The sequence below is a fragment of the Danio aesculapii genome, chromosome 18 (assembly GCF_903798145.1).
Source record: "Danio aesculapii chromosome 18, fDanAes4.1, whole genome shotgun sequence".
In the NCBI taxonomy this organism is placed as follows: Eukaryota; Metazoa; Chordata; class Actinopteri; order Cypriniformes; family Danionidae; genus Danio; species Danio aesculapii.
The window spans coordinates 21445088-21465434 of NC_079452.1; the positions used below are offsets into that span (position 1 = coordinate 21445088).

Consider the following 20347-nt stretch of genomic DNA (forward strand, 5'->3'; position numbering starts at 1 on the left):
CTCAAACTTGCCTACTAATTCACTGCTGCTCTTATAGTTGTGTAAACTGCTTCCTTGTCCTCATTTGTAAGTCGCTTTGGTCTGCTAAATGACTAAATGTATAACTGAATAAGAGATCGCCTATATAATTTACATTTTAGTTTGTAGAAAAGCTCGCAATTCTCTTAATTAAAAACACCACAGATAGGGAGTGAACAGTGTAGAGTTTTACTTACATGTATAAAAGAGGCTCTGTGTCTCACTGGCAGAGCTCGGTCAGACGGTCCACTTTTTCCATCTTCACACCCACATGAGCGCTCAGACCAAATGCAGGATATACGTCATTAAAGCAAACAAGTGCAAAGACCGCAACTGTGGGTATTGGGACGGAGACAAGAACAAATTCCTGTGCATACACACGTGCTGTTCATTAGGTTTTCTGGAAAATCTGAATAAAACTCTATATTTGATGATATTCCTGTGAAATAATGTAAAAAAAAAACATCTAAAAAATGAATAATATTAATTATAAATACATATACACTCACCGGCCACTTTATTAGGTACACCTGTCCAACTGCTCGCTAACACAAATTTCTAACCAGCCGATCACATGGCAGCAGCTCAATGCATTTAGGCATGTAGACATGATCAAGACGATCTGCTGCAGTTCAGACTGAGCATCAGAATGGAGAAGAAAGGGAATTTAAGAGACTTTGAACGTGGCATGGTTGTTGGTCCCAGACGGGCTGATCAGAGTATTTCAGAAACTGCTGATCTACTGAGATTTTCATGCACAACCATCTCTGGGGTTTACAGAGAATGGTCCGACAAAGAGGAAATATCCAGTAAGCGGCAGTTCTGTGGGCGCAAATGCCTTGTTGATGCCAGAGGTCAGAGGAGAATGGCCAGACTGGTTCCAGCTGATAGAACGGCAACAGTAACTAAATAAGCACCGCGTTACAACCGAGGTCTGCAGAAGAGCATCTCTGAACACACAACACGTCCAACCTTGAGGCGGATGGGCTACAGCAGCAGAAGACCACACCGGGTGCCGCTCCTGTCAGCTAAGAACAGGAAACTGAGGCTACAATTCACACAGGCTCACCAAAACTGGACAATAGAAGATTGGAGAAACGTTGCCTGGTCTGATGAGTCTCCATTTCTGCTGCCACATTCAGATGGTCGGGTCAGAACTTGACGTCATGAAAGCATGGATCCATCCTGCCTTGTATCAGCGGTTCAGGCTGGTGGTGTAATGGTGTGGGGGGATATTTTTTTGGCACACTTTGGGTCCATTAGTACCAATTGAGCATTGTGTCAACACCTTTATGACCACAGTGTCTCCATCTTCTGATGGCTACCTCCAGCAGGATAACGCACCATGTCATAAAGTGCCAATCATCTCAGACTGAACATGACAATGAGTTCACTGTACTCAAATGGCCTCCACAGTCACCAGAGCTCAATCCAATAGAGCACCTTTGGGATGTGGTGGAATGGGAGATTGGCATCATGGATGTGCAGCCAACAAATCTGCAGCAACTGCGTGATGCTATCATGTCAATATGGAGCAAATCTCTGAGGAATATTTCCAGTGGCTTGTTGAATCTCTGCCATGAAGGATTAAGGCAGTTCTGAAGGCAGAAGGGGGGTCCAGCCCTGTAATAGTGAGGTATACCTAATAAAGTGGCCGGTGAGTGTATACACTGTAAAAAATGTCTAAATTAGCAGTTTTCCATTTTTCTGATTAATGTTTTTATTTTTCCCTGTTTATTTCTGCTTTTGAATTGCATTATGTGAGCTTGATCTTTCTTCTGACAACGTTTAACCTTGAAAAGCTGGAAAAAAAAGTGGCTTTTCTGGTCATCTTTAAAAGTTGGCAGTGCTATATTACCCTACAAACACCTCATAATAAACTGCAGCACATTTTCTGTTATTTTACACTCTTATTTCTCTATATGTGATTATTTCTTATACATGATGTTGTTATTTCGAACTACTAAAAGTCACTTTGTTAAACTGCAGAGTTGAATTTTCAACATCAAATGTCGACAGAGCAGAGATCAACATCCCTGCAATTCACAACCGAACCAGAATAAACACCTGAGAATCACATCATATATATATATACACACACATTTTAAAGCCCACATTACAGCTACAGTGTTAATGTTGCTAATGCACATTGTTATAGTCTTAAAGTGAACTATTAATCCATGCAAGTTGATGCACTGGACAGAATCAAAGGGTTTAGTTAATTGTTAATCAAACCCTGAGCATGTTATTATTTTCATCTCTGAGGATTATGAGTTTGCTGTGAATAAAGTGAGAGGTGAAGCACTAATAGCTGAAGATACACTGTCATACTGAAATGGAAGTCTGCTGTAACCGCGGACAGAAGCAAGCGTTAAAGTGGGTGTGAAGACAGAATGTTTGATCACAGCTGTAAAATGAAAGGGGAAGATTTACAAAGCTGTTTTTCCTTCAGCGGTCAGTCAGCGAGTGGAAACTGAAATTCAGATGGAAACAAACAGCGCATGTCAATGGTTACAGGTTTTCAGCATTCTTCAAAACATCTTCTTTGTGTGTTCAACAGAATAAAGAAAACTCATAAAGGTTTTCAAATTCTGTCATTGTTTACTCACCAGCGACACGGTGGCTCGGTGGTCATCACTGTCGCCTCACAGCAAGAAGGATGCTAGTTCGAGTCTGGCTGGGCCTCGTTGGCATTTCTATGTGGAGTTTGCATGTTCTCCCCATGTTAGTGTGTGTTTCCTCCGGGTGCTCCGCTTTCCCCCACAGTCCCAAACACATGCACTATAGGGGAATTGAACTAAATTGGCTGTAGTGTATGTGTATGTGTGTGAATGAGTGTGTATGGGTGTTTCCCAGCACTGGAAGGGCATCTGCAGTGTAAAACATAAGCTGGAATAGTTGGCGGTTCATTCCACTGTGGCGATCACTGATAAATAAAGAGACTAAGACGAAGGAAAATGAATGAATGTTTACTCATCCTCGTTTCAAACCTTTATGAGTGTCTTTTCTAATGCTAAATCCAAAGTCAGATAGTTGGAAGAATGCTGGAAACCTGTAACTGTAACCATCGACTTCAATAGCATTTGTTTAGTCTTGAGGAAGTTTTGGGGAGAGTAAATAGGGAGTAAATGTTACTTTTTTGGGTCAACTGTCCCTTTAAGACCAACAGTGAAGTTTCTGTAGACCAGGGGTGTCCAAAGTCGGTCCTGGAGGGCCGGTGTCCTGCATATTTTAGTTCCAACCCAATTAAACACACCTGAACCAGCTAATCAAGCTCTTTCTAGGTATACTAGAAACTTCCAGGGGTGTGTTGAAGAAAGTTGGAGCTAAACTATGCAGGACACTGGCCCTCCAGGACCGACTTTGGACACCCGTGCTGTAGACAAAGAGGCGTCTTTTTTCCCCTTCCTTCATTGTGACCTTGGTTGTTTTGGCAGTCATTTAGCTAAGTATAAATTCAGATGAGCAGTGGGAAAACTTTAAACTAATCAGTATTACTACTTTTCCAGTTTAGTTAATTCTAAACATTGTATAAAACTATTTGGGCAAAATTATTAGTGGAATTAATATACTTTTATTATGATATTTCCCAAGCGATGAATTTTTCACAGTATTTCCTATAATATTTTTGCTTCTGGAGAAAGTCTTATTTGTTTCAGTTTGGATGCAGTTTAATAATTTTATTTTATATTTAAGGTCAGTATTATTAAGCTCTGTTATACAATGACTTGTCTAACATAACCTAGTTAAGCCTTTAAATGTCACTTTAAGCTGAATACTAGCATCTTGCAAAAATGCTAGTCAAATATTAACTAGACAAAGACAACATAAACGAGTTATTACAGGCCTGTAGCCAAGGGGGATTCGGCTGATTCGGAAGACCCACCCCTCACTGATAAAGGTCCAGAATTTGTCCCATTCATGAGCTCATTTGTCTTATTTGGACTGCTATGGCCCCATAAATAGTAAAAGTAACCCATCGAAAAGGCTTTACGACCAAGCGGAATCCTGGCGTGATTTTTCAGTTAATTAGTCCAACATCTAGCCGTGCAACAAAACATCTGACATAAGCAAAGTCATATTTCATCACTGTATTGTTTTTGAATAAGGTACTTTTACAAGAGAGGCATGATGCAAATCTCCCGTTCCACCACATCCCAAAGGTGCTCTATTGGATTGAGCTCTGGTGACTGTGGAGGCCATTTGAGTGCAGTGAACTCATCGTCATGTTTAAGAAGCCAGTCTGAGATGATTTGTGCTTTCTGACATGGTGCGTTATCTTGCTGGAAGTAGCCATCAGAAGATGGAGACACTGTGGTCATAAAGGGATGGACATGGTCAGCAACAATACTCAGGTAGGCTGTGGTGTTTACGTTATGCTTAATTGGTACTAATGGACCCAAAGTGTGCCAAGAGAATATCCCCCACACCATTACACCACCACCACCAGCCTGAAACCGTTGATATAAGGAAGGATGGATCCATGCTTTCATGTTATTGAGGCCAAATTGTGAGCCGACCATTCAAATGTGGCAGCAGAAATGGAGACTCATCAGACCAGGCAACATTTCTCCAATCTTCTATTGTCCCAGTTTTGGTGAGCCTGTGTGAATTGTAGCCTCAGTTTCCTGTTCCTTAGCCGACAGGAGTGGCACCCGGTGTGGTCTTCTGCTGCTGTAGCCCATCCGCCTCAAGGTTGGACATGTTCTGACCATTTTCAGAGATGGTTGTGCGTGAAAATCCCAGTAGATCAGCAGTTTCTGAAATACTCAGAACAGCCAATCTGGCACCAACAACCATGCCACGTTCAAAGTCTCTTAAATCCCCTTTCTTCCCCATTCTGATGCTCAGTCTGAACTGCAGCAGATCGTCTTGACCATGTCTACATGCCTAAACGCATTGAGCTGCTGCCATGTGATTGGCTGATTTTAAATTTGCATTATTGAGGCAGGTGTACCTAATAAGTGGCCAGTGAGAGTATATATATATATATATATATATATATATATATATATATATATATATATATATATATATATATATATATATATATATATATATATATATACATACACAATCCTTGTCGTTTAGACCTCTCTAAATCATTATTTATTCATTATTTTCTCCCATGTTGTTTGATTCTGTTCATAGCTGGTTGGTTGGTATATTGATGGATTATATATTGATAACCAAAACCTTTTAAAAAAACTCTACAGGAAAAAATAACTCTGATACCAGAATAATAAAACAAATGAAGCAGTGATGCTTGAAATAACAGATGAGCACTAGTGCACTCAAATTATGACGCCTTACTTCTGCTTCATCTGAACACACATTTACTGTTTTGACATCTTTGCTTTTTATTAAACTTTGACAGCAACACCCCAGTGCAGTAAAACCTAACCCGTAATGAACCCACAGTCCTGTAGAACTTTAGTAACAGCAGGTATCAGCTCGTCCGCATAATCCAGAGACGATAATCAGTGATGAGGTTTGTGTTGAGCGGATACGTGAAGTTTTTACTGTGGTACATTCGAGCGACATCTCTATCCACCCTGACCGTGTGCTGACCGAGATTCACAGTATCCAGCAAGCCATGTACAGTAGCCATCAGAACCAGCCGCGGGTTCACGATCACCTTATAGTTATTAAAAGCTTTGGGGTTATTAGGCCTCGCTGGATGTATTTCAGTATATTAGTTTCCCCGTACGCTCTCCCCATTGTCTTACATCATATTTCCCATTGTCTTTAGATGTGAAAGGGAATTGGTTGTTCTCAAACTCAAACCCTAAGCTATCCCCGTATGTTTTCTCCAACTTTGGAACATCTCCGTCCATGTTTTCACGCCGAAAGGTAAAATGAGTTCATCCATGTCATGTAGAGCCACATATTGGCTTTGGTACATATATCGATAAACACAATCATTGAGTGCCAGGAATCTGTCCATAATAGTGCAGCTCGCCTCCTGATATATCCTTCCTCCATCCGCTGGACACCTTGACGTGTTTTTTAATAGTCCACGGGATGACTTCGATGAATCCTTGCGCTACGTAATAATCCAAAACCTTCTGTACGTCTGAATCGCAAGTTCGTCCGATATATCGCGACTCTTGTCGCACCGAGAAGTCGAAACATCTCTTGCTTCAACAAGATTGAGGACGTTTTTATAGTCGTACATTACAGAGATGCAGATGTGGAAGTGATGTGGGAACGTCGTAGAACGTCTCTGTTCCTGATGCTTGGAATGATGTGATGCCTCCCGAGTGATCGGTTGATGATGTTAAAGCAACATGCGTTGGTTTAAACACTCGTTATTTAATAGCATGTAATAGTAGCTGTGCCGTATTTCAAAATTGAAGTGGTCTGAATGAATAGTGTAATGCGCTAACGTAGTCACGTTTTTCCCACCGCAGCATAGCACACATGTATACGTCACAAACTGATTCCGATAAACAATCGCAATTGATTTAATCTCTTTGAAACGGTGGTCCATATAAGAGCCGGTCACGTATGTGTTTAGATCGCCTACTTTAATCACAGGCCCTTCGTTGATTATAACACCGCAGGCCGTGGGAGTTTCTTCGAGGAATGTTTTGTTTGTTGGAGGATAGTCTGAGGGTTTGGCTTCGTAGATTTGCCAGTTTGCGTTTTGGGCGTAGTCTTGGAAATAATAAAGGCGATGAGGTGAACGCTGATATAAAGGCGATGCCGTAGAAGATCTTCAAGGCACAAATCCTCTTGCTTGAAGGCTTGGCTTCCGATTCACTTTCGAGGAGTTCATATTTCCCTGGAGGAAAAAAAAAGGGAGGAGGAAGAGGAAGAGTTTAGAGCTTTTTGCAGTAATGGATGAAAACACTTTGCTGGCTTGTGATGGGATCGGTTTCTGGTGCCTCTGGGAAATGCAGATTGAACTCTAAACAATAATAGCTGAGTATTTCGGCTGTGCTGTGTGTGAACAGATCCATTTATGAAAGGACTTGTTGTTGAAATTAGAGCTTTTAAACAAACAAATGAAAGAAAGAAGGAACACATTCATTCATTCATTTTCATCCGCTTTTCCGAGGCCGGGTTGTGGGGGCAGCAGTCTCAGGAGAGAACTCCAGACTTCACTCTCCCCAGACACTTCCTCCAGGGGGATCCTGTGGCGTTCCCAGGCCAGCCGAGAAGACATATTCCCTCCAGCGTGTCCTGGGTCTTCCCCTAGGCCTCCACCCGGTAGGACATGCCTGGAACACCTCCCTAGAGGCGTCCAGGAGGCATCTGAAACAGATGCCCGAGCCACCTCAGCTGGATGTGAGGAGCTGCGGCTCTACTCCGAGCTCCTTCCAGGTGACAGAGCTCCTCACCTTATCCATAGGGTGCAAGGAAAACTCATTTCAGCTGTTTGTATCGGAGATCTTCTCCTTTTAGTCATGACCCAAAGCTCATGACCATAGGTGAGAGTAGGAACGTAGATTGACCGGTAACTCAAAAGCTTTGCCTTTAGGGCCAGGGATGGGCAAACTTAATCCTGGGAGGGCGGTGTCCCTGCATAATTTTGCTCCAACCCTAATCAAACACACCTGCTTGTAGCTTTCTAGTGATCTTAAAGACACTAATTAGGGTGTTCAGGTGTGTTTGATTAGTGTTGGAGCAAAACTCTGCAGGGACACCGGCCCTCGAGGATCAAGTTTGCCCATGCCTGCTTTAGGCTCAGCTCCTTCTGTACCACAACGGACTGGTTACACCGACCGCATTACTGCACCCATCCGCCTGTCAATCTCACGTTCCATCCTTCCCTCACTCCTGAACAAAACCCCAAGACATATTTAAAGTTCATTTAATTTAATGTTGAAATTGGGGCTTAAATAAAGTAATTTAATTCAGGATGCAGGAAACACAGACTGTATGTGATTTATTTATGAAATTACTTCATCTATTGCTGAATGAACAGAGGTGAAGATTGAGATTGAGGGCATTGTGGAAAAATATGGCAAATAAATACATAACACACATTAATTTTAGCAGCATCACAGTGACATAGTGGTTGGCACTTTCAGCTCACAGCAAGAAGGGTCGCTGGTTCGAGTCCGTTGTCATTTCTGTTTGTATGTTCTCCCCATGTTGGTGTTGGTTTCCTCCGGGGTGCTCCGGTTTCCCCCACAGTCCAAACACATGCGCTATAGGAGTATTGATGAACTAAATTGGCCGTGGTGTATGAGTGTGTGTGTGAACGAGTGTGTTTGGGTGTTCCCAGTACTGGGTTGCAGCTGGAAGGGCATCGGCAGCAATTTTTGCACACTAGAAACTACCAGGTTTGAGTAGATGTTAACTGTATGACATCCATAGTTTGTTGCTTAATAATTAAACAGCGTATTCTAATGTACAAAAATGCTATTGTCATTTACTGTGGTAACCCTTTACAATAGTTATAGTTCATGTTACTTAACCTAGTTTACCCCTTTTTCAAGATTTAATATAAGACTTTTGTGTCTCCAGAATGTGTGTGTAAAGTTTTCAGCTCAAAACACCCATCAGATTATTTATTAGAGCTTTAGGATATTGGATTTTCCGCTCTGAACACACTGTAGCTGTTTTTGTGGCCTGTGCCTTTAAGGCTGGTTCTCCCGCCCACAGTTCCCACATGCCTGTCAGTGTGCCTCAATCTCCAGCTGTGTCAGATATACAGCACAGTGACAGACATGAAGGAAGCAGACCTCACGTACCGTTTGTGAGAAATACTACAGTGAGAACAGTACAGATGATTATTTGATGTAGTTGTGTGTGGAGTTACAACAATGAATCACACACAATGCCATTACAAGTTCACACACACACACACAGCGTTTGCACTGTTTTTGCATGGCAAATGTGACAGGATACACATTGATATCCACTGCTGTATGGATATCCGTTATGTTAATGTACAAAATAAAGCTGATATAACGTCCACAAACTGATCACGTTTGATGATCACAGAGCGCTGAACAGAACTTTTAATCCTGGTTTGTTTGTGCACGACCTGTCTTGTTGATATGATTATACGAGTTACTATGGAGACATGTTAATACGCGGCTGTCGATCAATTCGGTGGGCGGGGAAACCACCCTTCTTCACGTTGCAGTCGACCTCAAATGGATTATATTTTAAAGCCAGGAAATTAAAAAAAAAGACTTATTGTGTTTCTATCACTCCAACATGACTGTAGACACACTATACCTACACACAGTTCTGTCCAAACAGCTTACAGAAGATGATTTTCATCATAGGTCCCCGAACTAAAATCCAATATTTGCTCTTAAACTCTATGCAAAGCATCGTGGTACAGTAAAGTTAATGGTGAAGTATAAAGATGACAGTTTAACTCATTGTTAATTATTATTTTGTGGCCAAACTGTGTTCATGTTTAAACAGTTAATCCCTAATAGAGTCTTTTAATGCGTCCTTGAAAGATCATTGTTCTGTATCAGCCAGACAAGATTGTTGCACATAGAAACTAATGTTAAGGTGAATAGATTTGACTATGATTGTCATTATTTTTGGCTCAAATAGTAAAAAAATAAATAACGGGACATAATCTGAAGTGCAAAAATAACATTTCAATTTAATTTACTTTATCGTATACATAGAACAATGAAATACCATCTGCATGGTGAATATCAGCTCACAAAATATTTAGCAATTAAATTAAATTTTAAAAAATGTTTCATTTGTTCATTATTATTATTATTTATTTATTTATTTGAAAGCCCTATTTTCAACATTAAATTAATTTAAATAATGTTATTTATTTATTTATTTATTTATTTATTTATTTATTTATTTATTATTATTTTCATTTATTTATTTATTTAAAAGCCATACTTTCAACATTAAATTAATTTAAATAATGTTATTTATTTATTCATTTATTTATTTATTTATTTAAAATCCATACTTTCATCCATACATTCAATCCATACATACATTAAATTAATTTTAAATGTGTTATTTATTTATTTGAAAGCCCTATTTTCAACATTAAATTAATTTAAATGTTATTTATTTATTTATTTTTATTTATTTATTTATTCATTTATTTATTTATTCATTCATTATTTATTTATTTGAAAGTCCTATTTTCACATTAAATTAATTTAAATAATGTTATTTATTTATTTATTTATTTATTTTTATTTTATTTATTTATTTATTTATTTATTTAAAAGCCCTACTTTCAACATTAAATTAATTTAAAATGTGCTATTTATTTATTTATTTCTGTATTTTATATTCATTTATTTATTTTTTTAAAAGCCCTATTTTCAACATTAAATTAATTTAAATAATGTTATTTATTTATTTATTTATTTATTTATTTATTTATTTATTTATTTATTTAAAATCCATACTTTCATCCATACATTCAATCCATCCATACATTAAATTAATTTTAAATGTGTTATCTATTTATTTATTTATTTATTATTTGAAAGCCCTATTTTCAACATTAAATTAATTTAAATAATGTTATTTATTTATTTATTTATTTATTTAAAATCCATACTTTCAACATTAAATTAATTTAAAATGTGTTATTTATTTATTTATTTATTTATTTATCTATTTATTTATTTAAAAGCACTACTTTCAACATTAAATTAATTTAAATAATGTTATTTATTTATTTATTCATTTATTTATTTATTTATTTAAAATCCATACTTTCAACATTAAATTAATTTAAAATGTGTTATTTATTTATTTATTTATTTATTTATTTATTTATTCAATTATTGAATTATATGAAAGCCCTAATTTTAAGATTAAATTAAATTAAATTTAAATGTGTTATTTATCTCTTAATCTATGTGTTTGTTTGTTTGTTTGTTTGTTATTTGTTAAATAGTTAATCTCTAATATACCCTGAAGTGCTATATATTGCTTTTATTTGGCTTTCTGTGTATATAAAATAACTTTTGGAAACTGAGTTTGATGCAGCACCACAGTTGCATTTAAAGAGCCTCTGTCCTGTGTTTGTCTCGGGTTAGCCTTGTGCTGAAGATAACTATAGAGTTTGTGGCTGCGTAGTGAAAAAGATGATTATCATTTTGCTTTGTAAAAGTCACCATGGAACTGAAATTGCAACTCATTTGCTTTTGTCTTCTTCTTTCTCTCAGATATATAAATGTGTCACTGTGAGGCAAGACAGTAATAGCGAGAGAAACTAAACGCAACTGTGTTTAACAGGAATAAGAAAAGCACTGAAGAACACACACCAGCATGAACTAAACTAAAGGGAGCTATTATGCAAAAACACAGTTTAAACACAGTTGTGTGGCAGCAGTCTGTGAGTATGACCAGCTTCAAATCGTATAAATTAATTAATTGTATTTATTATAATCAGACTTGATGAAAACAGTCTGCAGAAACACTTTGATTGACATTCTCCCGTATATGATGTCATCAGAGGGGGAAAGCCCCACCCACTAGTGACCATCTCTCCCTCATTAGCATAGGACATCAGTCTTGTTTTTGAATCTGCCACTGTGCTGATGCACAGGCAACTGTAGCTCCGCCCTCTTTTAAAAACATCACAGTCTCATTTGAATTTAAAGCGACAGTCACCAAATCTCCACAATTAGGATCAAAGCCTGAAAGTTCACCCAGTCCACTCATGCTGGTCAAAGAAAATTGGTATCAATAGTCATATTGATATTATCATTCATTTTCTTTAGTAATATTGCAACTTGCATTGTAGCAACATTAATATATTATAACTGTTTATTATTACCATAATTAAGTACCACAAAAGAGCAATTTAATACTGTGGTTCAGTGATGGTATCAGATAGTAAATCACCATTCTTTAAACCTATACTGAATTACTGTAATATTTACAGTTTTTACCATATTATGACAAGTAAAGTTATGTATTACTATAGAGAATGTCCCACAAAAAATATGACGAATAATGAAGCGTGTATTATTATTATTATTATTTTATTATTATTATTATTATTATTATTATTATTATTATTATTATTATTATTAATAATAAACGCATCATATTTATTAAATCATTTTAATACATTAATATTAAAGTGTTCCATTAACTATTACAATAAAATATAAATATATTATTACCACAGTTTATTTAATAATAAAAACATTGTCTAAAAATATATTTAGAATACCATTAGCCCTTGAACATTATAATACAAAATATTGTAACATACATCGTAGCTGTAATTACTACCAAGTTGCTCTTACCATTAGACAACATTTTTATAAGGAGAGTACTTTGATGGATATTTTTAAAAAGGTACCACCAGGAAGAATCTTTTATTATTAAAATTATTTATCAAAAATTGAAATGAAAAATCATATTTAACTTTGAAAATATTTTGTGTGATTTTATTCATTTCTAAATATTTGTCTATTATATATATATATATATATATATATATATATATATATATATATATATATTATATATATATATATATATATATACTATATATTTGTCTAAGTAACTTTTGCTTGTAATACAAATTTGTTTTTATCATGTAATATTTTTATGTATATCCATTTTGCCATGAAATGGCCATAAGTTGCCGATGTGGCAGTCAATAAATAAAGAATAAACATACATCAAACATCATTTATTATTACCATCATTAAATACTAAATAGCTAAATAGTATAAGATGGTAATACCACAGTTCTTTCATCATGAAGGAATTACTGTAATATTTACAGTATTTACCATATCATTATAGAGAATGTCCCACAAAAAAATATTAGGAATAATGAAATGTTTATTATTATTATTATTATATTATTATTATTATTATTATTATTATTATTATTATTATATTATTATAGACACATAATGACTATTATTAATCATTTGAACATTTTAATACAATAATATTGCATTATATGTTTCTTTTATAACATTAAAATAAAATAATAATATAAATTAAACATTTAATTAAATATAATTATTTGTTTTTATATTCTTGTTTTTTGTTATTATTATTATTATTATTATTAATAATAATAATAATAATAATAATAATAATAATAAACACACACTATTATTAACCTTTTAAACATTTTAATAAAGTAATATTGAAATGTTCCCTTAATATTAAAATAAAATAATAATATAAATTAAACATTTAATTAAATATAATTATTTGTTTTGTTATTCTTGTTTATTATTATTATTATTATTATTATTATTATTATTATTATTATATTATTTATAAACCACACTATTATTAACCCTTTAAACATTTTAATAAAGTAATATTGAAATGTTCCCTTAATATTGAAATAAATAATAATATAAATTAAATATATAATTAAATATAATTATATTATGTTTTGTCTGGTTATTGTTGTCTTAAACAAATATTACTGTCTAAAATATATTTAAACTAGTATTACACCTTTGAACATTTTAATACAATAATATGTGGGTAACACGATCGCCTCACAGCAAGAAGGTCGCTGGTTTGAGCCTCGGCTGACTCAGTTGGCGTTTCTGTGTGGAGTTTGCATGTTCTCCCCATGTTAGCGTGGGTTTCCTCCGGGTGCTCTGCTTTCCCCCTCAAGTCCACAGACTGTTTAGGGGAATTGGGTAAGCAAAAATTGACCGTGGTATATGTGTGTAAATGAGTGTGTATGGATGTTTCCCAGTGATGGTTGCAGCTGGAAGGCCATCCGCTGCGTAAAACATATGCTGGATAAGTTGGCGGTTAATTCCACTGTGTCGACCCCTGATTAATAAAGGGACTAAAATGAATGTATGAATGAATGTAACCACATTAATAATATTATAACTATTTATACTAATTTACATTATTAATAATTAGATACTGTTAAATAGGTGTTAAAACATATCGGGAAACATTACTTGCAATATCATAGCCATCACTCCCAGTTCAAATGATCAAAAACTATGATTTTTATTTTTCTTATAAACTTGAGTGTTTTACGAGCGGATTTCTCAGGGGCACAGCATGTTAATGATTTCCCGAGTTTCAGAGGGAAATGGGAAACTGCTGAGACGTCAAACAGGACTTCCTGCGATTGTCTTGCCTCGCTTGACCCATGTTTTCGTGCTTGTTAATAGTGATAATAAAGCGTTTGTTCCTGATTTCTCTGCTCTCGCTTCTCATTTTCAGGTTTTCTCCAGAAATTCTGGGCATTCAGGCCAGCTCAGCATTGGTGGGCTCATTATTGAGGTTTTAGCCGTCCTTCTCAGTCTTTACCTGGTAACGGTTAACACTGACCTCACCACCATCGACCTGGTGGCCTTTTCTGGATACAAATATGTCGGGTAAGGCTGGATTTACATCGGATTCCCGTATATAATCATTGTTACTCTAATTTCTACATTCAATCTAATTGGATATGTATCTTGGACACTAGGTGGTGCTATTGGCTGCACTCTCAATTGTCTTAAATTCTTGATTATAGTCATTTAATAGTTTTTAATTAAGTAATTACAATAAAACTAAACAAATAGTAAAATTTGTAAAAGCAAATAGTCCATGAACACCTCATTATTCATTTCTATTATGAAGTTCAGCAATTTCCACATCATTTTTACCCTCCCCAGAGAAATGCAGAATCATTTCTGGTCAAATGACTTGCTGATTTCAGACAGAAGTGACCGAAAAGTCTGCGGATGATATTTGAAACATCAGGATGTGAAAGTGACTGGAGACAAGCTGCTGATCCTGAATGACGAACACTTCCTCAGAGATCAATATTAAGAGCAGATTGTAGATGTAAGGTTTAGTGGATTCAATAAACACTCACACGCAGCGGAAAGATCGTAAAATACAGCGTCATGTTCGCTCACTCAGATAAGACCAAGCCATTGTTTGAAACTGAATAGAGTACTTTTTAATTTGAGCACTCACAATAACAGGAAAACATTCGGGTTTTGTGATCTAAAGTCAAACATGGTGCACTTTTGACGTTTGAGTCATTTTTATGACATGAGATATTAATCTAGTATATCCCCGAGCCTGTCTGGAATCTTGCAATCTGTCTATTTGAGCAACTTTTTTAGCTTCAAGTCCACTGGTGTTATTCTACTTCCCACACTGGGTATGGTTTGCAGTATCTGCAATATGATTGGTCAGATCAGCTGTCAATCAAACACCTGGGGAAGGTTAATCTGCATATATATTTGTTTTCATTGGAATAAGCATCTGTGAAATGTGTGTTTGTTTCCTCAGGATGATTGTGGGAGTGGTTGCAGGACTTCTGTTTGGACGGACGGGATATTATCTCACTCTGCTGTGGTGCTGCGCCTCCATTTTCGTCTTTACGGTGCGTATCGAGAAATAAATCGTGCACTGTTGTATTTTAAAGCTAAATGATATATTAATATAAATGCTGTATTTGTTAAAAAGGCACCTATTTTACCTCTTTTTCAAGATGTAAGGTAAGTCTTTGGTGTCTCCAGAATGTGTCTATAAAGTTTCAGCTCAAAGCACCCATCAGATTATTTATTACAGCCTCCGTAATCTGCCCATTTTGGTGTCTGAACATAGTGTAGCTGTTTAGCCTGTGGCTTTAAATGCAAATGAGCTGCTACTCCCCGCCCACTTTCCCCGTGCATCTCATCATGCGTTACGTCAGATAAACAGACAGAGACACAGATGAAAACAGCTCATTAGTCAAAAAACGCCAAGTACGTTTATTTGATGTATTTGTTTAATCAAGAGTTTAATCAGAGTTTAATCAAGCCTTTCTGATATGATGAGTCTCACACAAATGCCAATTTCCCAATGAATCATCTGTTGAGCTGCATCCTAATCATCACAAATACTTCAGAAGACCTACTGAAACCTGGATAGACTCAAGATTCTCACAGAAATCAGTCAAGTTTGGTAAAGGAGAAATCATGGTTTGGGGTTACATTCAGTATGGGGGCGTGTGAGAGATCTGCAGGGCAATTCTCCAGCAAGCAGGATAGCGCTCCTTCTCATACTTCAGCCTCCACATCAAAGCTCCTGAAGAAAGAAGGTCAAGATGCTCCAGGATTGGCCAGCCCAGTCACCATACATGAACATTATTAAGCATGTCTGGGGAGTCAGAGTCAGACCTTACTGTCCTAATGAAATCATTCAAAATCAAGTCATGATTATATTTGATTTGAGTCAAATAAGCGTATCTAGAGGCTTCGCCTTTCATATAAGCCACTTCTGATACCAAATGATCAACTAGAAGTCAAGTTATCATTTGTGTTCCTAAAACTTGGATAGGCGACAAGACTTTGTCAGGAAGTGTTTAAAGTGTTAAGGTGAACACCTTTATGAACTTGTTAGCCAATCCAGCTTCGCCGTACAGGCCCCTGATGCTCTTGTGCTTTTGGTTTTAGATTCGTACGCTGCGGTTAAAGATCCTCTCTGAAGCTGCAGCAGAGGGACGGTTAGTGAGAGGAACCAAAAACCAGCTGCGGATGTACCTGACCATGGCCATCGCTGCAGCTCAGCCCATCTTCATGTACTGGCTGACCTTTCACCTGGTCAGGTAGAGGAGTAAAGGTCATGAACACACAACTCCTCATCAGCCTGTTTGCACACATTCACACACACATACGACACACGCACACAGAACAAACCAACGGACACGCGCTGAGAGCACAATATCACTGTCTGAACTCGACTCGGCCTGCCGTCTTTTGTATGTTTTTGGGTTTACATTTCTGTTTTGTATGATGTACAGTTGTAATTGTATTTGTTTATTTGTTTTGTATGTTGATGCGACGGCATTGTTCAGATGCTGGGACTGTGCCAGGCCATGGATGGGAATGTTTTTGGTGACTCAAACCAAATGAATCCACCTCTGTGTGATGATTTATTTTAATCCATATTAAAGCGCTCTGTCGTTGTTGCCAGACTAACAGATGCATACAAGTATAGAGCTTAAAGGGATAGTTCACTCCAAAATTTTACATTTATTCACCATTTACTCTCCTTCAAGTGGTTTCAAAGATTTTTTAATCTGTTGAACACAAAAAAGATATTTTGAAGAATGTTGAAAACCTGTAACCATTTACGTCCATAAAAAAACAAATACTATGGAAGTTAGTGGTTACAGGTTTCCAGCATTCTTCAAACCATCTTCTTATAAAGATTCCTTATAAAGACTTACCGTTTACTTGATTTAAACCTTTGTAAGTGTCTTTTCTTATGCGAAACACACAAAAGATACTTTGAAGAATGCAGAAAAACTGTAACCACTGACTTCCTTAGTAGAAAATAAACAAATACTATCGAAGTCAATGGTTACAGAAGATAACCTGTAAAACCTGTACTCATTGACTTCAACTGTATTTTTTTCCTACTATGAAAGTAGATGGTTATTGGTTTCCAGCATTTTTCAAACTATCCTCCTTTGTGTTAAATAAGAAAATACACTCATAAACTCTGAAACAAGTAAAGGGTGTGTAACAATGACAATTTTTTAAAACTCTTACTTAAAGCTTTATAAGTTCCTTTCTTCTGTTGAACACAAGAAGATATTTTGAAGAACCCACAAACCTGTAAACCATTGACTTGTATAGTAAAAACAAATACTATTGAAGTCAATGGTTACTTGTTTCCAGCATTCTTCTCTCACAAACCTTAATAACCTTAATAATAATTTTCTACCTTCTGTTGTTTGAGTATATTTTAAAGAAACTGAAAACCTGTAACCATTGACTTCCATAGTAAAAAAATACTATTGAAGTCAATGGTTACTGGTTTCCAGCATTCTTCTCTCACAAACCTTAATAACCTTAATATAATTTTCTATCTTCTGTTGTTTGAGTATATTTTTAAGAACTGAAAACCTGTAACCATTGACTTCCATAGTAAAAACAAATACTATTGAAGTCAATGGTTACTGGTTTCCAGCATTCTTCTCTCACAAACCTTAATAACCTTAATAATAATTTTTCTATCTTCTGTGTGTTTGAGTATTTTTTAAGAAACTGAAAACCTGTAACCATTGACTTCCAGAGTAAAAACAAATACTATTGAAGTCAATGGTTACAGGTTTCCAGTGTTCTTCAAAACTATCTTATAAAATATTTGAAGAATGCTGAAAAGCTGTAACCATTGGCTTGTATAGTAAAACCAAAAACTATTAAAGGATAAGTAAACAATGATAAAATTTCTTTTATAAGTGTCTTTTCCCTGTTGAACATGAAGATATTTAGAAGAAACCGAAAACCTGTAACCATTGACTTCCATAGTAGAAACAAATACTATTGAAGTCAATGGTTACAGGATTCCAGTATTCTTCAAACAATCTTCTTGTAAAAATATTTTGAAGAATGCTGAAAAGCAAATACTATGGAAGTCGGTGGTTACAGTTTTCCAGCATTTTTCAAACTATCTCTTTGTGTTTAGCATTAGAAAACAATCATAAAAATTTGAAACAAGTAACCAATGACAGAATTTTACTCTCCCTTAAAACTTTATAAGTTCCTTTATTGTGTAGAACACACAAGAAGTTTGAAGTATGCTGAAAACCTGTAACTATTGACTTTAATAGGAAAAACAATACTGTTGAAGTCAATGGTTGCAGGTTTCCGCATTCTTTAAATTATCTTCTTTTAAAAACATTTTAAAGAATGCTGAAAACCGGTAACCATTGACTTGTATAGTAAAAACATACTATAAAAGTCAATGGTTACACGTTTCCAGCATTCTTCAAAATATCTTATTTTGTGTTTAGCATAAAAAACACTCCTAAAGGTTTGACACAAGTAAAGGACAAGTATTGACAGAATTTGTACTCTCCCTCAAACCTTTATAAGTTTCTTTCTTCTGTTGAACAGAAAGAAGATATTTTGAAGAATTCTGAAAACCTGTAACCATCGACTTCCATAAAAAACTAACACTATTAAAGTCAATGGTTACAGGTTTCCAGCATTCTTCAAACAATCTACTCATAAACATATTTTGAAGAATGCTGAAAACCTGTAACCATTGACCTAAATAGTAAAAACAAAACTTTGAAGTCAATGGTTATATGTTTCCAGCATTCTTCAAACTATCTTCTTTTCCGTTTAGCACAAGAAAAGACACTCATTAATGTTTTGAATCAAGTAATGATGTCAGAATTAATTTTTTGATGAACTGCCCCTTTAATGTTAGACTGCCTTTATGCACGACCGTTTCAGAACTACCCAGGATAAACTCGCCTCATGCATTTCAGGGTCAGTTTTTTTTTCTGTTTCGTAATTTGTAAATGAAATAAATGGATGTTCCCAAGAGCTTCCAATGCAAGGCTACTTTTTTAAATCGCTATTTGTAGTCATTTTAACAATAAATAACTGCAGTGTTGTGTGCAACGTTATATCGTGCTACATCAGAATGGCTAATTGAGCAATATTGCATAAATCTGCCTGATCATAACTGTCATGTGTTTTGGTCGCTGTGTGATACAGTAACCAAAAGCTGATAGTGAAGGGGGAAAATGTATGTTAGCAATTGATATATGAGAGAAGCTGAGGCAGTCTGTGATACTCATGTAATGAAACAATCTCCAAAACTGTACTGAGATGTGTGGAATGAAGAAAAGGCAGGCCAGAAACATTAGCACTGCATCTGAAATTGCATACTTCTATAATAAGTGAGCTGATCTGATTTCACTCCCAAAATAGAGCAATTACAACCTACTATTTTCACAAAGATCTGATTAACACTGACATGCATGGGCTTTTGTCCAAATACACACTCTTGTGGACTTTGCCACTACCACTGCTATGCTGATGATACCAGCTATACCTCTCTTTTCACCCTGTATGATCCCTCGGTTCCAGCTCGCATCTCAGCCTGCCTGTCAGACATTTCACTCTGGATGAAAGATCATCATCTTCAGCTTAACCTCACGAAAACATGAAATGCTGAAGTTTCGACTCTACACCATAACTTTTCAATCCAGATGGACGGAGCAACCATCACTGCATCCAAAATAGTAAAAAGCCTTGATGACCAACTAAACTTCTCTGAGCACATTTCTAGAACTGCTGGATCTTGCAGATTCGCACTCTATAACATCAGAAAGGTCCGACCCTTCCTATCTGAACATACAGCTCAACTCATTGTTCAAGCTCTTGTCCTCTCCAAACTGGATTATTGCAACTCTCTACTAGCCGGGCTTCCAGCTAACTCTATCAAACCTCTTCAGCTGCTTCAGAACGCAGCAGCACGAGTGGTCTTTGATGAACCCAAAAGAGCACATGTCACTTCCGCTACTCACCCGTTTGCACTGGCTGCCAGTTGCTGCTCGCATCGAATTCAAAGCTCTGATGTTGCTTAAAAAAGCGACCTCTGGCTTTGCTCC

At 36.1% G+C, this 20347-nt stretch overlaps 1 pseudogene; it reads left to right on the forward strand.

Annotated features, from left to right (window-relative positions):
• Positions 1–289: 289 nt before the first annotated feature.
• Positions 290–16680, forward strand: LOC130245329 (protein YIF1B-like; annotated as a pseudogene).
• The last annotated feature ends 3667 nt before the right edge of the window (positions 16681–20347 follow it).